Source organism: Rhinopithecus roxellana, chromosome 1 (assembly GCF_007565055.1).
Source record: "Rhinopithecus roxellana isolate Shanxi Qingling chromosome 1, ASM756505v1, whole genome shotgun sequence".
NCBI classification, from domain to species: Eukaryota; Metazoa; Chordata; class Mammalia; order Primates; family Cercopithecidae; genus Rhinopithecus; species Rhinopithecus roxellana.
Window position 1 is genome coordinate 132,680,548 of NC_044549.1, and position 18,555 is coordinate 132,699,102.

General features: G+C 40.7%; 1 pseudogene; it reads right to left on the reverse strand.

Moving 5' to 3' along the window:
- LOC104664668 overlaps positions 1–15,502 on the reverse strand; it is a 118,189-nt pseudogene extending 102,687 nt beyond the window's left edge.
- Between the last annotated feature and the right edge of the window lie 3,053 nt (positions 15,503–18,555).

Here is an 18,555-nt window from a genome sequence, read left to right on the forward strand (position 1 = left end):
CCCTGTAATGGATACATTGTTGTCCCTTATGACAGACTGTATGGATAGGCTTGCTCTGCTTTTTCCCACCCCTTCTGGCGTGCCTTCTTCATCTACAGAGGCTGTACAAGTAGCAATGACATTTTCCACATGCCCTTGCAGCTGTGAGGTTGGATGCAATTCCAATTTTACCACTTGTACTCTCACAAGACTTGGGTTAGTAATAGAGTTGAATATAGGGAGAGAGATTTGGCATGAGGCATCTATCTTTCTAATAAGGAAGATGCCAGAGGTAAGTGGTTGTGTCAGAACACAGCAGAGGCCTATTTATCCAACCCTTCCAATATTTTGGAAAGCAACTCAGTAATACATTTCTTCTTATTTTAATTAGTTAGCATGGATTTTGTTTTCTGTATTTCTGATCTGGCAAATAGATCCATTGCACACAAGAGAAAACAGACTTGGAGATGGGAAGCAACTTGCCCAAGATCTCACTGCTAATGAGTGTCAGAGCTGGACTGTGAGCCTAGGCCCTCTAATGCCAAAATAGGGCTCCTTCGGTGGCAGGACAAGTGACAGTCTCAGAGATCAGGCGATAGACACCCCCAGGGTCACTGAGATGCTATTAAGAAATTGGTCGGGTGCGGTGGCTCATGCCTGTAATCCCAGCACTTTGGGAAGCCGAGGCGGGCAGATCACGAGGTCAGGAGATCGAGACCATCCTGGCTAACATGGTGAAACCCAGTCTCTACTAAAAATACAAAAAAAAAAAAAAGAAAAGAAAAAAAATTTAGCCTGGCGTGGTGGCAGTCACCTGTAGTCCCAGCTACTTGGGAGACTGAGGCAGGAGAATGGCATAATCCTGGGGGGGCGGAGCTTGCAGTGAGGGGAGATCGCACCACTGCACTCCAGCCTGGGCAACAGAGTAAGACTCCGTCTCAAAAAAAAAAAAAAAAAGAAAAAAAAAATCACACATCAGCCTGGTGCGGTGGCTCATGCCCATAATCCCAGCACTTTGGGAAGCCGAGGTGAGCAGATCACTTGAGGCCAGGAGTTCGAGCCCAGCCTGGCCAACATAGCAAAACCCCACCTCTACTAAAAACACAAAAAATTAACTGAGAGTGGTGGTGTGCACCTGTAGTCCCAACTACTCTGGATGCTGAGGCATGAGAATCGCTTGAACCACAGATGCGGAGGTTTCAGCCACCCGAGATTATGCCACTGTACTTCAGCCTGAGTGACAGAGCAAGACTATCTAAAAAAAAGAAAGAAATCACACATGCAGGTCAAAGGTCTTGGTGTCACAGTGACGCTTTCGATGACAATATCTGATAAGGGCTGCTACCACTTGGCACAGGCCTGGGCTAGAAGATGGCTTCCCACCAATCCCATCCCTATTACTGTCCCTGTTTTTGTGGTACCTTTGGCCTTTATTCTAAATGTATTACTTGCTCTCTTGTATTTCTGGGTTAGTATTGAGAGCCCACAGAGATCTGTTTGCTCATTCAGTCGTGTTCACATCGCACTGTTTACTTCTTTACTGAGCTTACAATATTTTATTGCTTCTGCAAAACTGTTTGAGGGTGAAGGAGGGAATGATGAACCAGTAGGTTCAGGCAGAGAAGCAAATATTGAATTATAATGATCAGATTATTCATCCCATCTCCTACTAAGCTATCTGTAGTAGATGTCCTGTCCATTTTAGCCCATTGTTGCCTCATTTATGGCTCTCCTCATAATTTGTAATCCTTTTATTTCTTTTCTTTTGGTTCATTTGTTTTACTTTACAGTTTTCATACTAGGAAATAAAGTTCATGAGATTAGGGTACAAGTCAATCTCGGTTAGGGCTGTTGTATCTGCAGCCCCTAGTTCAGTTCTGGCACAAAGTAGGCATTTGAAAACATTTACTGAATGAATGAATGATTGAATGAATAGCAGAGACCATGTGTGTCTTTTCATCTTTGTATTTTCGTGTCCAATTCAGAGCCCAACACAGAGAGGTTGCTGATTCATTTTATTGAAAAAGAAGCTGTAATATGTATGACCTACATTCATGAATAAAAATTTCACTTTTTTCTCTTTAGTGTCTTCAAACCTGGAAGCTTTGGGTCATCATTCACTTGCGGTTTATTCAGCAACTATCAGTACAGTGAGTTGATTCAAAGATAAATAAGAAACACACCTTTCACAGCTTTAACTTTAGTAGAGAATCCAGACCATCATATATCTTTAAGAGATTTTACAATGGATAAATAATGAATAAATAAATGCTAAATTTCTGAGGATTGATATTACCCATAGGAAAAAAATCTGCATTGTTAGGCAACAGGATAATTTCCGCTATGCTGCATTGATTGAATATACTGGGCGTTGTCTACACAAGACAATCTTTCCTGGATAGCTTTCTCTCTGGTTGTTTCTCCTTTGGCTGGTGATATAGAATAGATTCCATAATACCTTTCTCTCCGAGCTTTGTTGGTGGGTGAGCAATGCCTATGGACAGCACTCACAGAGCTGAGACACTGGCAGGACAGAGTAGAGAATAGGATAATGAGAAAGCAAGAGGAAGGGAAAAAAGGGAAATGGGAGAGGTCAGGTGATGTGAGCAAGGAAAATAATGGAGGGAAAGGAAGAAATAAAATCAATAATGTTTATGATACCTGCCAGTTATTGAATGCCTATCATAGAGGTTCCATGTTGTGTTCAACACATGTGTTATCTCTAATCTTTACAACCCAGCCAGCAAGGTCAGGAATATTTATTGTTTTCGTTGTGTAGATGAGCAGACAGGTTCAGTGAGGTTAATAAATAACTTGACCAGCCATACACTGTTAAGTGGGAGAGCCAGGTTTTGCTCTCAGGAATGTCTGACTCCAATCCATAGTATAATCCCTTGGTGAGGAATGACAGGGATCTTCTAACAGGGCCCTGCAGGCCTCCCATAGGACATTTCGATTATAGATTGTCAAACACCTACTCTAGGTGGAATATCTAGATATCAACACTTTAAAGTATATCTGTTTATCTGCTAATTCATACACACACACACACACACACACAAATGCGTACACACAATCAACCTGAAAAAAGAAAAGAAAAATTGATTAATTGGATTAATTTCTGTGTACAACTCCACCAAAATTTTCTGTAATAAACATTTAGCAGAAAAGAGGACTAATAGATGACAAATGGCCAACATTCTCAAATGCCATAATTCCAGAAGTAAAACCCTCTAACTCCATCCTCACCGCCACATATAGTGAGTAAACAAAGTCACATAGACCAAAAAAGCAACAGGAAAATAACAACAAAAAAAGTTGAGGGGCCGTGAAAATACTGTCTGAATGTCCATTCCCTAAAGAGTTGAGGTCAGGCATATGGTTCTATTCACCAAGCCCTAAACAAAGGACTTGGGCTATTTTATGCACTGATCGTTATTGTTGCTTAAATTAAAGCATGATCAAAAAAGTGTAATGCAATATTAACTTTAGTTACTGTAGCTAATTGAAAACACAGCAAGAGCTGTGACTATAGAAAATGGAGTGAAAACACTCAGATGCACGTCCAAGTCTATCTTACCCCTTTTAAGCTGGGTAATAGCACATTTTCAAAACATGGCCATTATCCCCAGAGTCTATACTTAAGTGCATCATGAGAAATACTTGGCCTGGGAAAAAGGAAAAGCAGTTAACACCCAGCTATCAGCAGACTTTGAAACTTCAAATTTAATTAGAAAACTATCAATAGTCAATTTGTTCACATGAAACACATTACAAATATATATACGTAATTCCTGTCAAGCCAAGGACTGAGTATTTTTTATCTTGCTGTTCCCAGTATGAAGCTCAGATCCTGCATCTACATGATGCTCATCAATAACTGTTGGGTGAATGACTGAATAATTGTTGGAGACCTTTGTTTAATAAATGAGAACACTGTTTTTCTTAAACAATTGACCCTCTTCCCCAGTGAAAGTGCAGATCAGCAAGATCTGAGGGAGAAAAGACAGCTCTACTTTGACTTGTTACGTAAGTCTGAGTGGTGGGGAATGCAAGCAGGAATTTTTATCTATTTCATTGAAGTGCCTGGAACAGTACCTGGCACAGGTTAGTGCACGATACACATTTGTTGAATTAATAAATAAATGCTTAGCATGGAGTTGGAAAGAGAGAATGAGTTAAGCAAAGGAGGCAAAGTGGAGAACACAAAACTTTACAGTGTGGTTTTATTTCTCTGCTGAGAACTCTGCAGAGTTATCAATTCCCAAACATTCTAGGCATACTCTTATTTGATATAAGTACAAGAATTCCTTCCTCCCTTCCTCAAATCAGTATAATCTGCCTTGTGGGGATTAACCAGGTTTCTGTTTATTAACATGAGGGACTAGGGTGATGCTTTTAAAGTCGTCAGTTCCAGCAACTTAGTGGAAGATGCTCTAGAACAATTTAGGATGCATGGGGGAACATATTAGGGCAATGTCAGGCATTTTCATATCATAGGAGAACAGTATGTCCTTAAAAAGAGTGCATCTTAAGTTTCTGGGCTTTGTACTCTCAACTTCCACTACCTATTTACACCTATTGATTTTTCCTAGAAGAGGCTTATTCTACTCATTTTTCTTCAAACAGAAACACTTTCCTGACTATCAAAGGCCAGTGACACAGAGCATGTACGTGAGAGGCCATGTTTAAGTAGCACTGAGAGAAATGTTCTTATGAAGAAGGTTCCTAGGATATGTCTTGAGTCTACACTTGACAATTAAATGGACAGAAACTGACAAAAACAAGCTGGATGCACTTTAGCAGGATTAATTTGTATGGAGTTGAAAAAATGTCATCAACATTCAATAGTTACCCTATATGGCATCTGACTTTTCTTCATAAAGCAACTGTGTGTGGTATTTTGTGTATGTGGGTGGCATTTTTTGGCCTTTTCAGACAAGTATGTATATGTTGTTTTTTTTTTGTCTTCTCCTTTTGTTATACACTTAACCATCAATTTAAAGGGGTGGGGGAAAAGACTGTTGAAACAAAATTTATCATTTATTGTCATTTAGGCAAGTACCACATTTTCTGAATCCATTTTGAATTCAGTTCAATAATGGAAAGTTGGTAAATTTTGCACAGAACCGTAAATCTGAAAAATTGTCACAGAGCTTATTCTTCCTCTATTGTTTCATGATCATACATGGGAGCCACAATTATATACTTTTGAATACATCTCCTTTGAATAGAATTCCCACAACTGTGGTGCAAAGATGCAGGCAGCAATTTTCACATAGTAAGAAAGTATTCAGCGGGCCTTTACATTTTGTTCTATCCCCCCAAAATATTTGAATGTGACTCTTTGACATCACTGGGTGAAGCTCTCGAGTGTTAGTGCACACAATGGAGCTCTCTTAAGTAACCAGGAGGAGGGGAAAAGTCAAGAGGGCAAGGAATAAAGCCGAGAGGGAATACGGTTTATGAATGTAAAACTTACAGTACAACTTTAGAAAGGAAAAAAGTTGACGATGCAAGTTAAAGCTGGCCCCAGGCAGCAATAACTTACTGAAGTGGCATTTATTTGGCTGATAACCCAAGGTCTTGCTGAACTTGCTAGTACAACAGAGGTAATCTTTATGGAAGAATGAATTACAATAGCAGCTTGCAGTAACATTATTTGATCTTTCCATTATTTAGAATGACCTTGTAAGCTCCCTCAAGGCTGCAAGTTTCAACTTTCTGCTGTGACTTTGAAACTGAAACAGGAATTCTCCTACCTATCCTAAAAGATTTTTTTCAGTAGGTTTGCAGTATGCCTCACCTGCAGTAGAGCGGGTGATAAAGATCTAACATGTGATTTGGTCACAATGTAACTGAGCTGGAAGTAGGTTGAGTAAATAATTTATACTCTGAGAAGTAAAGTGACTTGCTGAAGGTCATACGGCCAGATGATCTGCTTCAGGTGCCATGTTGGTAGCTATTATTTGAGAGCTAATTAAGGAGGCTGAGGTCCAGAAGGCCCAACGTGGAAGAGGATTATAAGATTACAATGTTTTTATGAGAAGCATAGGTGCCATGAGAACAAGAAAGAAGAATATTGACTTCTTTGAAAAGACTAGTTTTTCTTTCATTTTTTTTTCCTTCCCTAATGGGAATGATATTAATGAACATTAAATAGTTTTGTAGCTAAACGTTAGAAATTTATTTAAAGTGCACTAAGAATCTTCAATATATAGACAAATGTTTGTTTAGAATGGAGAAGTTTTGGCCGGACACGGTGGCTCACGCCTGTAATCCCAGCACTTTGGGAGGGTGAGGCTGGTGAATCACGAGGTCAGGAGTTCAAGACCAGCCTGGCCAAGATGGTAAAACCCCGTCTCTACTAAAAATACAAAACAAAGTAGCTGGGTGTGATGGCAGACACCTGTGATCCCAGCTACTTGGGAGGCTGAGGCAGAGAATTGCTTGAACCCAGGAGGGGAGGTTGCAGTGAGCCGAGCACCACTGCACTCCAGCCTGGGCGACAGAGCAAGATTCCATCTAAAAAAAAAAAAAAAAAAAAAAAAGAATGGAGAAGGTTTTTGTGGGAGTTGGGGGAGGGATTAAGCTTCATCATTTTGAGTTTAAGACACTTGGAACATTTTCTCTTCCAAGGCACATGCACATTCCCTTACACACCCTCTGAATCCCAAACAGCATTCAGTCTGGGTGGGGTAAACATGTGACAACACACCGGGAGAAACAGCTGAATCATCCAGCAGTTGCAATTCAGGTATTTGGCACTGGCTGGAGGCATAATGATGAGGCAGGGATTCTTGGTTTCTTGTCTAGCTCCTCCCCTTCCAGTGTTTTCTTTCAACTCCATAGTTCTAGTTTGGGAGCATTTGGAGTGAGCTAGAGAGAAGTGTGAGATAAAACTGGAAATATTGGGACAGGCAGACAGAAAGAACTTGAGAGTCTCTGTCTCTCAGTCTGCCATTTTTTTCCTCAACACACCAACACAGCTAAGTGCACAAGTATGTTTACTGCAGCACTATTCACAAGAGCAAAGACTTGGAACTAACCCAAATGCCCATCAATGATAGACTGGATAAAGAAAATGTGGCACATCTACACCATGGAATACTATGCAGCCATAAAAAAGAATGAGTTCATGTTCTTTGCAGGGACCTGGATGAAGCTGGAAATCATCCTTCTCAGAAAGCTAACACAGGAACAGAAAACCAAACACCACATGTTCTCACAGGTAGGGGTTGAACAATGAGAACACACGGACACAGTGAGGGGAACATCACACACTGCAGCCTGTCGGGGGGTAGGGGTCAAGAGCAGGGAGAGCATTAGGACAAATACCTAATGCATGTGGGGCTTAAAACCTAGATGATGGGTTGATGGGTGCAGCAAACCACCATGGCACATATATACTTATGTAACAAAGCTGCACATTCTGCACATGTATCCCAAAACTTAAAGTAAAATAAAAAAAAAGAAAGAACCTACCTCCATCCTGTATTCCTCTTTAACTGTCACATTCTCTTTTCTCTTTCATACCTCAGTTTCCTGAGATTTATCTGAAGTCTCTTTCTTACCCTCACATTTGGCTTCTTAACTGTTCAATCTACTGTGGCCTGATGTGAGCTTCTACCTTGCCTCTGTAACATATTTCACTGAATTCATTAATGTCACAACTGCAAGTCTAGTGGGCATGTTAAAGTTCTTATCTCAGGCAACACATCTAAGGTCTGATCTTGTTGATCTTCTTCCTCCTCTCCTCCTTCTCCTTCTCCTTCTCCTTCTCCTTCTCCTTCTCCTTCTCCTTCTCCTTCTCCTTCTCCTTCTCCTTCTCCTTCTCCTTCTCCTTCTCCTTCTCCTTCTCCTTCTCCTTCTCCTTCTCCTGCTTCTGCTTCTGCTTCTGCTTCTGCTTCTGCTTCTGCTTCTTCTTCTTCTTCTTCTTCTTCTTTAGATGGAGTTTTGCTCTTATTGCCCAGGCTGCAGTGCAATGGCACGATCTCTGCTCACCACAATCTCCACCTCCTGGGTTCAAGTGATTCTCCTGCCTCAGACTCCTGAGTAGCTGGGATAACAGGCATGCACCACCACGCCCAGCTAATTTTAGAATTTTTAGTAGAGACGGGGTTTCTCCATGTTGGTCAGGCTGGTCTCAAACTCCTGACTTCAGGAGATCCACCTGCCTCGGCTTTCCAAAGTGCTGGGATTACAGGTGTGAACCACTGCACCCAGCCGATCTCCCCCTTATTCTTAAAACTCCTTTCCACAATTTCCTTCTTACCTTGCTGTCCTACTTCATGACAGTCTTTTCCCTTTCATGTTGGTGTTCTCTGGTGATCTCTAGGTAGCTCTTCTGATTTTATTTTTCATACCCAATGTCTTCGACTCATGCAGTTTCAAAGCTTTTTTTTTTTTCCTGAGCTCTGGACCCACATTCCAGTTGCTTTGTGGAAGCCTTTCGCGTCTGCTCTGTGGATATCACATCAGCCTATCACTGATGTGCTGAATTTATTGTCTCTCCTCCAAAATCAGTCCTTCCTCTTGTGTTTCTGATTCTGCTTACCACTTTCACCACACACTTGATCTCTTATGTCAGAAATTTGGAAATCATCGATAACTCTTTCACCCTTACCACACACATCATTGTCACCAAATTCTCCTGATTTTGCTTCTTAAATGACTCTCAAGCCTCTCTTTTCTTTTGCCCACCCATTTTTTCCTGCTGTGGTTTAGCTACTCATCATTTTAAATCTTAACTGATTTTTTGTACTTCCAGTTTCTTTCTCCTCAAGACTCATTTTATATATTACTCTAACAATTATCTTTAAGAGATAGTAATCTTAGGTTGCTTTCCTGCATATAATTCTTCAATAGTTTCCCATTATTTATAGAATAACAATGGAAAATAGTGTGTTTATTGTGTGCCAGGTACTGTTCTAATTGCTTTACATATATTAATTCATATGTTAATTCTCATAATAATCCTATGAGATAGGTAACTGTTATTATGTTTTTATCTCCACTTAACAGATGAGGAAACAGGGGTATAGAAAGGGTAATGAATTTGCCCCGTTGGGGTAGGCAGTAAGCCCAGACAATCTTAGTCCAGGGCATATGCTTCTAATTGCCACTCTATGCTGCCTTTTTGTTGCTAGCACAGAATTCAAGGTCCTTGCTGATCTGGTCTCCACTGACCAATCTGCTTCAATTCTTGCTCTACTGACAACTCCCCCACCCCCATTCCCCTGCCAAACTGGACCAGTTGTCATAATCATCAAACATAGCTCACAATACTCTGTTTACTTTTACATATGCTAGTCTCTCTTCCTAGAAAATAGTTGCCCATTTCTCCCACCTGCATTCATGTATTTTGCTTGGTTGGTCAAGAGTCAGCTGAAGTATCACTTCCTACAGGCTCACTCAGGGTTTTCTCTTCTGCTCATCTTCAAATCTGGGGCACATATCTATAATAGAACTCTCTAATGTGGTATGCTTCATCTTCATAGGTGCAACATTCCACACAGTGTCTTCTTTGTACAATTGTACCCAAAATGTTTATTGAATAAGTGGATGGATATTAAAAACTATGGTAATAAGTTTATACTTAATTTGGGTTATGAAATATTCCATTTGTTAAACACTTATCAAGAGGGTAATAGGATCAGAACTGCTGCTCATGTATTAACCTAGTGGTAGCATGAAGTGTTGATGGGACATGAAATGTCTCAGGCAGTGCCAACGCATTGCATAGTAAGGGCTTGATCTATGCTGGTATCAGTGGGAAGACAAAGGCAGGATGGATGTGAGGGGTGCTGTGACAGTTGAATCCATCAGACTTCACTTACATATTAATTCATAGAACAAATAGTTATTGAGATCTATAGGACACTAATGTCCACAAAGTTACTGTAGTGAGCAAAACACACAGGTTCCTAGTGTCAGGGAGCTTCTATTCCAGAGAAGAGAGATGAACAATAAACAAGTTTAAAAATAAACAAGAGTTTAATATCAGTCATGAGAGTTGTGATGGGGAAAGTATAAACAGTGTGATGTGGCAGAGTTTCTGGGACCATCTCTCTGATGCGGTGGTATTTTGACCATATGACAAGAAACTACCTGGAGGAGAGAAGTGCCACATGAAACCCCAAGGAAAGAACAAGTTTAGTGTGTCTGAGAAGCAGAAACAAGGCCAGAATGGCCAAATCATGGCAAACCAGGTGATGGTAAATGGGTATGAGGTCCAAGATCACATAGAGAGGTTTAGGCCACGGAAAGAAGTTTGAATTTTGTTTTAAGTGTGATGGTAATTTACTGACCATGGAGAGAGAAAGAACACTCATGGCTCTGGAACATTAGTAACAGTATTTATCAAAATGAGGAAGTTGAGAAGAAGTGCTAGTCTGATGGGGAAAAACAATTTCTGTTCGAGGAATTACTTGATGGCTCTGAAAGTGAGAAATGTGAGTTTAGGGACTGAGAAATTAGTCCCTCAAACTAAAATTCTCTTTCCTCGTCAAACTAGTACTTCTTCTCCACTTCTTCATTTTGATAAATATTGTCATTTATATGTAGTCAGATTTCTAAGGAGGACAGTGAAGGGCTGCAAAAGAGAGAGAACTAAGGACAAAAGCCAAAGATAAAGCCTTAGAGAAGTGGAAATAATGGTAGAGGAAGAGTCCTCAAAGGAAATCTGTAAGGATAAGGAAGAGCTGGTCATGTTCTCAGACACAAGAATGGGGCCACCAGCAGAAGAGAGAAAATGCTGTTAGAAATGCATAGTAGGGTGACTATGGTTAACAATATTACATTTTAAATTTCAAAATAACGAGAAGAGAGAATTTTGAATCTCCTCACCACAAAGAAATGATAAATGTTTGAGGAGATGACTACGTAAAATACTCTGATTTGCTTTTTTTTATACAATGCATACGTGTATTGAAACACCACACCATACCCCATAAATATGTACAGTTATTATGTGCCAATTAAAAAAAAAGTTATAATGGACTAGGGATCAAGGTTAGCTGGGACCAGGCAGCAGCATATAGGCCTTAAGGAAGCATGAACTGTCAAACTGAGGCTGCCTAATCAGAGTAGGGAATGTAGGCAGGGAGAACTTCAGCCAGTTATATTCCCTAGACCCAGCCAGGCAGCCCAAAGCCCAGGTCTAGTTTGGTCATGCACCAGCACCAGGAGCTCATGCTGCCTGGCCTTCCTCAGTGAAATTGGCCTATAGGTCATCTCCCAGGAGTGAGGTTAAGTTGAAGGAAGTTAAGGGGTGGTCCCTGGAGGTTGACGAATGTTTAAAACAGCCACTGTGGCCTCCTGCAATAATTAGTCAACAAGAGATGTGTAAAATCATTTTTGAAGATCAGTGAGAGCTGAGCTGAGGTTGGAAAGCTTTGCTTTATGGTGGCCCAGTTTCCATGGTTTCCTTTCTTATGCGGTTTGGAAGAGGGAGCAGAGAAAACCAATTATTAGCTACAGTAAGTCTAGCTTGATGTTAGAGGCTACTATATGTTTTTTTTCCCTGGTGCCACAATATTATTTTAAATTTTGTAGAAAAACTGACAGATTATAGGTAAAATTTAAAAATGTTATTTATTTATTTTTTTGAGACAGAGTCTTGCTCTGTTTCCCAGGCTGGAATGCAGTGGTGTGATCTCAGCTCACTGCAACCTCTGCCTCCCGGGTTCAAGCGATTCTCTTTCCTCAGCTTCCTGAGTAGCCAGGATTACAGGTACCCACCACCATGCCCAGCTAATTTTGTATTTTTAGTAGAGACGGGGTTTCGCCATGTTGGCCAGGCTGGTCTCGAACTCCTGACCTTGTGATTCGCCCACCTCGGTCTCCCAAAGTGCTGGGATTACAGACGTGAGCCACCGCACCTGGCCTAAAATTTGTTATTTTTTATATTGAAAAAATATATATTATTTCAGCCTAATTTTGAAAATCTGCAATAAGTGAAACCAAGGTTCTACATTAACGAGCCTACATCAATTTATATTCAATTCTAATTTTAAAATAAATGTGAAAATGTTGGATCACTTGTTATAATGACTTGGGCTCTTATCCTAGCAAGTATGTGCATTGGAGACCAAGAATGTACAAATAAATAGTAATGGTATAACACAAATTTCAAAAGTTTTGAGTGACATGTTAACAATGCGAAGTTTTCCACTGACTGATATTTTAATGTCACACCCCCAACAAACCTATAATTAAAGTTATCTTGGCATTTTCATCTCAAATCTTTGCTTTTGGGGGGTGGGCGGTGTATAATTCCACTTTTTAAATGAGCTTCCAGATACAATTTGACATAAAATACAAACTCTTATTCTGGCAAAAATTTCCCCTCCACCTTTCTATCGTGAAATATAGGAATATGTGGCTTGTCAGTTTAAAAAGTTATAAAGGTATTTTAAAAGGGAATTGAACCTTTTGTGTTTGTTTGTTTGGATTTGTTGACCAGAGTGTGTATGTGAGAACTAAAGTCCAGCTATTGTACAATTCACACAAACATAGAGGTCATTAGAATGTCCAACAGGCAGTTTTGGAAGAAGGGAGTAGCCCCACTTACTATGCTTCTCTCCTTTTAAGAACATTAATTAATTTATGTTTTTCTTTGAGAGAAATAATACTTGCCATGTCATCATTCCCAGGAAAAATATTTGGGTCTATAGCTACACGTTTTAAACAGCATATGAATAAGTGGAGCAACAGTACAAAAATAGAAAACAAGCAAGCATAGAGTCAAGGCAGTGGATGGAGAATCAGTGATCTCTCTTCTTGTACACTGTCTCCTTTAATCTTTTAAGCACAGAAATTTCATGTGGAATTCTGCCTTCCTTTCCTATGCATTCCTTATATATATATGTCTTGTATGTATACATGTAACAGCAGGGCATGAATCTCCTGAAGAGTCATCCTCTACTTCCACTTCCTTGGGTATGGACCCTAACGTAGGAGGGAAAAAGCTTTAGATACTTTTGAAGCCAGGAGTTAGATTTCCCCCATGGAATTCAGAAAGTAAAAGGAAAGTGCTTGGGAAAAAATCTTATGCTGAGGTAGGGGGTCATAGAAGGGCCATTGAATTCTTACAGGAAGGTCATGGGGGCAGTGGGAGGAGTCATGGACCAAGGATCATTTGAAGAATGCCATCCTTTAAGGAGGTTTTAAGCACATCACTGGTAGGGAAACATCAATATGGTCTTTCTTGCCCAGACAATTGTAGGAAATGTCTCCCAAAACACTTCACAGCCCAGGCTGGGGGCGGGAGGGTGAAAACTACAACAACCATCATTTATTCACATCAGATTACATACTGACTCACACATACACATTCTTCCCAAAACTCTTGGTCGTCTTATGTGGGCAAGGGCTTTATTTTCCTCAAGAGGAACATTTTTCTTATAAGTCTCTTTCCCTCCTTCTCCCCTAAACTTATGCACAATCTAAATTCCTTCGAAATAACTGAGTCTGAGTCTCAAATTTGTCCAGACGTTTTACAGCTCACTCCTCAAATTCTCTGGTGTCACCATAACATACAACTAAGTATGACAAGGAGTGATGTCAGGTGCTACCTTTGAGTTAAATGTAGTATTACTTAGTGCTTCTTGATAAACCTTTATGGCAAATTAGAGGTTTCCCATTTCCCCAGTCGGCTGGCTATAAGATGTTGGGAGGGTGATTTTTTCTTTAACACAAGGCTCTTAAGAATTTGTAGCAATGTATTTTTAATACTGTCAATAAACAGCTTCCTCAAGACTCAGAGGGGCAATAATGGAAGCTGTTAACAAAGTGTGAAAAGCAACAGGCTAGCAAAGGTTAATCACATGGCTGCCCACTAATGACCTCTACAGCCCTCAGTTTAAACCCAACAGCACTTGTAAAGACCAATCACGTGAATAATTTCCTGTCTGAGGTAGCCTTTATGGTTAAGAATAAAAGCGGAGCTGATTGTGAATGGAAAACCCCGGCAGGGGAGGTGGTTATTATTTTTAAGCTGATCTAAACACCTGGGTTTCCCACTGGACCCTATTAAACTCCCCCCATTATGTCTAAATATTTCAATGATTTCTGCAGCAGTTGTGAATTAGTGCATTACTAAGGTAGGCAAGAACTAAGAAAGGGGGCACTTGACAAATGGCAAAGCCCCCCTTCCCCAAGGTGATGACAGTCAGGTAGGGAGAATCCCAGCCTTTGGGAAAGGATTTGGAGGGGTCATCCCTCCTCTGTAGCTCTCTGACCCCACCCCGACTCAAGGAAGACCACACGTAAAGCCATTCAGACCAAGAAAATTTTTACTATTTTAAAGGCCTCCAGATGAGATTCTTTAGCTTGCCCTGGTAACCCATTTCATTGTTTAACAGCCCTCGCTATCAGCCAGCAGTTTTCCCATTGGAAGAACTTAAGTAATTTCTGCTGTGGTTCAGACCCATCTTCCCTGCCTTGTCTTTGGGTGGCTGTATTTTGCTGATCTTTCCACATTTTATTATCGACGTGGTTAAACATTACTCCTCTCCCAATAAAATTGCTGAAGTCTTTGAAGATTTTATTTTCTACCTCCAACTTACAGATCTGAACATATTTAGGTGAAAAGCCTTGACTAAGGCTCTCATCTTGTAACAATGACATTTTTACGTTCATAGCAAGGACAGGGTTTAAAAGCAGTAATAGGGTTTCAAGATTCTGATTTGGTACCTAGAATCTGGGTGGTCCTTTGGACAGTGGGTCAATGCATACTCAATGTTTCCTCTCTTCTCATTTGCATTATCTCATATCTTATTACATTTTTTGGTATAAATTTCTCTTTTCTGAATTATTTTATAAGACCACATAAAGGGCAATGTGTAGCAGAGGAATAAAAACAGGATATGGATACAGAGTCAGATGTCTAAATTAAGATTTTGTCTCTATTTGCTTTCTATGAGAACTTACTGTGGTTGGTAACTTAGCATAGAAGTTACCAACCACATTAAGATTCATTTTCCTAAAAGCAATACCTGTTTCTTAGAGTTGCTGTGAAGAAGAATATAGTAACTTACATATACTGTCCAGAATGTAGTGGACGTTCAGTATGTGTCAGCTCTTGTTTCTTTCTTCTTTATTAGCAACCCTGAATCCAGCGTGGTGGCTTATACTTGATTAAAGATTCACAGGAGGCATTCAAATTTAGCATATTGGAGATTATTTGGTTCCAAGCAGCAAATCCACCACTTGAACTAACTTAGGCAAGAGGGGGATTTACTGTTTCCCCTTTCCAATCAGCAGCTTGTCTCAGAAATGCCTTCAAACAGGGGCTCTCTGGGGGACCATCACCAGGACACTCTTCATCTTTCTTCTCCACTCTTCTCCTAGATTCCTGACTGTATTTTCTCAGCCCCACTCCTACTTGGCTTGAAAGATGACCTTCTACTGCTCTCAGGCCCACATCTCTCAGCTTTACCCCTAGAGAGGGGGCTAATCCCCTCTGAGCTCCAGTTAGAAAACTCTGGGGGTAGGATTTGGTTTGGTCCAAATGGGTCATGAACCCATTCCCAAGCCTATCAATTGAGGTTGGGAATTGGGAGGAAGAACTGTGATTGACACTTTCTATTGAAGTCATATGGTTGAAGTAGCGGTAGGGTCAGTTTCCTGGAAGAAGAGAAGAAGTCATACACTACCGTACACCAAGCCCATCCTCCTGTTAGCACACAGTGCTTAGTAAGCCTTACTGGAAAACAACAACAGCAAACTAGAATCATGAATAGACTCAAGGGACAACAAGATCGAATACTGACTGACTGACATTGATTTCCATTATTTGGCTTTCTCCCCGGGTCCCCAGGGCCCAGGCTTTAATTAAGTTACCTCCCCTTGGTCTACCTTCTCCAGGCTGCACCTGGTTCCAAGCTCACAGCAACCTGAGGCCTGTGATTAAAATCTACCTCTCTATCTCCTTCCCTAAAGGCTAAGCTATCTTTTGTGGCACCAAAATGTTGACCTGATGAATTATTCTGTGTCAATAGTAATAATATTTATGATTATAAGGCACATTCCCATGGATGATGTTAATATGCTAATGGGAAAAGGCATGTGAAAAGAAAACAGGCATTTGTGCAAGCGTTTTCTGAAAATGCTGCATCTAGCCCACCCCTGCCCACCTCAGATACACACAAACACATGTAAACTTACGATGGCATGAACATCAGGCTAGGTAGAAAGAGAGGGAAAGACTAATGGGAATAAATTATCAAGAGGCCAGGGTCTTGTGGTTGTATCTGGAAATCACGCTGTGTGGGAAGATAGCCACTTCATCTAGTACTATCCTCTGCTTTAGCCTTCATGATTCTGACACTGTTTTTTCTCTTTGAAGTTCAGGATTTTGTGACATTTTATCAGGGATACAAAATCTGGCAAAATATGGAGTTAACTGAATTTTAAATATTTATTTCTAGCATCGTTTTGCTTCATTTTTATTGGTTTTATAGGGCCAGTAAAATAATTGAGTTATGAATATTTGCTTGAACTGCATAGCAGAGCCACCAGATCTCTGACTTGACATTACAAAGAAGAGTGGGAGAGAAGGCCGGAGTGAAAGCTCTATGAATCCCTGAGGATGTTGCTTTTTCTCCTGTGTCACAGCTCTTTGTATTTATGTCTCCATCACTTATCTGAAGGCTGACTTACAACAGAATAGCATATATTCACATATCCCGTTCCAAAGCATTCATTAAGTGCCTACTGTGAGGTGAGCACTGTCTTAGGCATGAACGATTCTGAGATGAGTTCTGAGATGAGTAGTACAGAGTTCCAGCATCAAGTTTCTTACGGTCTAGTAGAGGACACATGTAAGTAAATAAATTACAAAATAGTGCCTACTAAGCACAATAGAATATTCAAACAAAAGTGGTATCGGAGAGAGACTAGTAAACTGCGCAGAGGTTGGGGAGTGAGAAAAATCTTCCAACGAGGAAGTGACATATGAATTTTATATCTGATGGGATTTCCAAGCACACTTGATGAGTCTCATTCTCTCACACTGCAGCAAAGGGTGATCTGATCCATACAGCTGTAGCTCTTCACTAATGATATGAGCCAGCATCCATTGAGAAATCTCTATTCCAGACACTGTCAGGGTGCCACATTTATGATCTCATTAAATCCTTACAACTCTTTGAGGGTGAGTGCTCTCCATTTTATAGATGAAGAACATGAAGCTTAGAGAGTGAAACTTGCGCAAGGTCATACCATTGACAGGAGGTAGTGCCAGGATTCTAACTCAGATGGGTTCGACCCCGGGGCCCAGGCTCTTGCCCAAATAGTGTACATAATCAAGAGAGGCCTCGGGTACAGCACTTGGCACTTTAGACTTTTCACAGTGCTTTCACCTGTTTTGACTCTTTTGAACCTCTCTTAAGCGTCCCGGGGATGACACTGGCAGGGCATTATCATTCCATTTGAAGACAAGGAAAATGAAGCTTTAGAGCAGGGAGGTCACACAGTCACACAGTTAGTAAGAGGGAGAGCTGGGCTAGGACTCAGGCTGTTTGACTTCTAGCGTAGTGCTGCTCCCTTCACTGCAGAATGAATGGAGAGTCGGCCACATGCACAGAAGTGATTGCTATGCTCCCCACATGCTGCCCTGCCTTCTACCACCCCATGATCCCAACAAGTTTCTGTAATTGATTTTAAAAATCCATAGAAGGAGCAGGGCGCGGTGGCTCACACCTGTAATCCCAGCACTTTGGGAGGCTGAGGTGTGCGGATCACCTGAGGTCAGGAGTTCGAGGCCAGCCTGACCAACATGGTGAAACTCCATATCTACTAAAAATACGTAATTAGCCAGGCATGGTGGCTCGTGCCTCTAATCCCAGCTACTTGGAAGGCTGAGGCAGGAGAATTGCTTGAACCTGAGAGGCGGAGGTTGCAGTGAGCCGAGATTGAGCCGTTGCACTCCAGCCTGGGCAACAAGAGTGAAACTCCACCTCAAAAAAAAAAAAAAAAAAAAAAAAAAAAAAAAAAAAAAATCCGTAGAAGATTTCTCTACACAGACATGCAGGGATGATGCAGCGGGAAAGATGTCTTCTTTCCTGCACCTGGTAGGGATGGGAAAGACCTACCTTATATTCTTTCTTAATAATTATTCTAAAGAAGGAAGAATGTAGGCTGTTATGTCATGAGTCTAACATGTCACTGAAGAAAATTAGATGGGTCTTAAATTTTTATTTTAAAGGAGCAATAAGAGGTGCCACCTCTGTAGATGACACATCATGAGAACTGCTAACAGTGTATCACTGAATGTCAATAAATCGCAGGTTATTATCAAATAGATTTGGGTGGTTAAAACATGGGCTGTAAATGGTACTACGATGTAGGCTGAAAGATTAGCAATACCCATTAGCCAATGAGGTGAGCCTTGGTCCCACCTGCAGTGCAGTATCTTTAAGGGTTTCCATAGACAAAACTACTTTCTCCTTGTCAAGCGAGACTCCTCCAGGGTTCAAGGTCTCCCTTTTTGTATTTCACCAAAGAATTCCAAATAAACCTTCATTAGGAACAAACAAAAACTTTCTTCATGTGATTTAAACTGTTCACAGA